A 2500-nucleotide genomic window follows, 5' to 3' on the forward strand; every position below is an offset into this window, starting at 1 on the left:
AGAGAGAGAGAGAGAGAGAGAAACAGTTAAAGAGAGAGAGAGAGAGAGAAACAGTTAAAGAGAGAGAGAGAGAGAGAGAGAGAGAGGAAACAGTTAAAGAGAGAGAGAGAGAGAGACCTTACCTTACAGACCTTACAATTCGTTCGGGTTGCCCCAGGTCCCTCAGTGTGAGGCGAGAGAGAGAGAGAGAGAGAGAGAGAGAGAGAGAGAGAGAGAGAGAGAGAGAGAGAGAGAGAGAGAGAGAGAAATTCTCAAAATCCAAATACGAAGCATTTCCATTAAATATACCAGCCATCGCCATCCAAAAAAAAAAACACCGTGACTGAAAAATCGAATAAAAAAAAAACGAGATGTTTACAGAGTTATCTCGCATCAAATAAAATATGTAATGTTGTAAAACGCGAAAAAGTTTGCCATTTCGAAATCATTCTGAATTTCAAATTACATCCATTCTGACTCAAAACTGCCACTTTTTAATTAAGCGTATAATAGGTAATGGCTCACTGGCCAAGCCCACTTCCACTACGTGACGTCACCCTTCACGGAAATTTAAATTCGCGAAATATCAACGAGGAATAATTCGCGTCACTCAAACTGAGGAACAATTCGCGTCACTCAAACTGTGGCATAAAATTATTATTGAGTAATTTTAAAATAGGAAAAATATTAAGATAGTACATTTTCAATGTTGGTCTTCAGTTAAAATGGCAGTCGTTTACTTTGACCTTGACATTGATTGACAGAAGTTCATCGTTTAGACTGACACACATGCATATATATATATATATATATATATATATATATATATATATATATATATACATAGATACATATGTAGATATATATGTTTGTATATATATATATATATATATATATATATATATATATATATTATTTATTTTTATTTTTGAGGACCCTATATTTTCAAGACTTGTCTTTTGAAACTAATATGTACGTTTTTCAGGATGGCTATGTAACATGCAATATTTGATCTAAAAATAAAAGTTCAGAATCCACTATAACTTTAAAAAATCGCCCAGGAACATTGAACCTACGTTAAATGCATCAAAGAAACTGAATTTTGAGAAAGGATTTTTAAACTTTTCCCTACAAATCCCAGATTTAATGACTTACAGGATCATTATCGCCCAAATTCTATTCCTTAAGATTCAGTCGAAACTGAATTTAAACTTCACAGAACTTCATTCATTCAACGATGGGTTTGAATACTTATGAACAACTTAAAAGTTTTTATATCTATCTATTTTATACATACATACATATATATACATATATATATATAAATATATATATAAATATATATATAAATATATATATATATATATATATATATATATATATATATATATATATATATATATATATATAAATGAATAATTTCCATATATACACTATTAAGATTAAATTATATTGAAAAATTGAAAAATTTACAACGATAATTATCTTTATCTTTACACTTAGAAAATTAAGATTAAATTATATTGAAAAAATTTGAAAAAATATTACAACGATTAAATTTAGATGTAATTCACATTAATTAAATCTAAACTTAATCATTGTAAATTAAAATGAGTTAAAAAAAAAAAAAGTAACGAAAAAGCCAAGTTACACCGAACCTAAACACATAACAAGAGCCAAATAAAAATCCCGATAAATAAAAAAAAAAAAAAAACGAAAATGTATCCAAACGGAGAACAACCCAGTGATGAAAACGGCATAATTCAAATTCCCGAATAAGCAAATAACAATTCGAAAGGGATTTTCTTCAAATGTAAACACAACGAGACGTAATGAACAATCATTAAAAAAGATAAGGGGGAAAAAGCGATCAAAGAGGAAAAGAGGAAAGGAAAACAAAATAGAAAATTGAATGGGAAGATGGAAGGACAGGGGAGGGGGGGGTGGGGAGGGGAGGGGTTAGAGAGAGAGGGGGGAGGGAGAGAGGGGAGGGTTAAGTCCAAATAGCGAGTGGGGGAGAAATGCGAATGGGGGAGATGATTGATGAGATACACGCGGGGAGAGAGGAGGGGAAGAAAGAGAGAGAGAGAGAGAGAGAGTGATGCTGTTTTATATTTTAGATATATATATATATATATATATATATATATATATATATATATATATATATATATATATATATATATATATATATATATATATATATATATATATATATATATATATAGATAGATAGATAGATAGATAGATAGATAGATGGATAAACAGATAGATATACTGTACGTATATATATATATATATACATATACATATATATATATATATATATATATATATATATATATATATACATATATATATATACACACACACATACATATATATATATATATATATATATATATATATATATATATATATATATATATATGTATACATTATATTTAACATATGTATAGAGTAAAAGTAAAGCAGAATGCCGTGAAAAAAAGAGAGAAAGGGAGAGAGAGATTCTGATGGA

The sequence above is a fragment of the Macrobrachium rosenbergii genome, chromosome 8, assembly GCF_040412425.1.
Source record: "Macrobrachium rosenbergii isolate ZJJX-2024 chromosome 8, ASM4041242v1, whole genome shotgun sequence".
NCBI lineage: Eukaryota > Metazoa > Arthropoda > Malacostraca > Decapoda > Palaemonidae > Macrobrachium > Macrobrachium rosenbergii.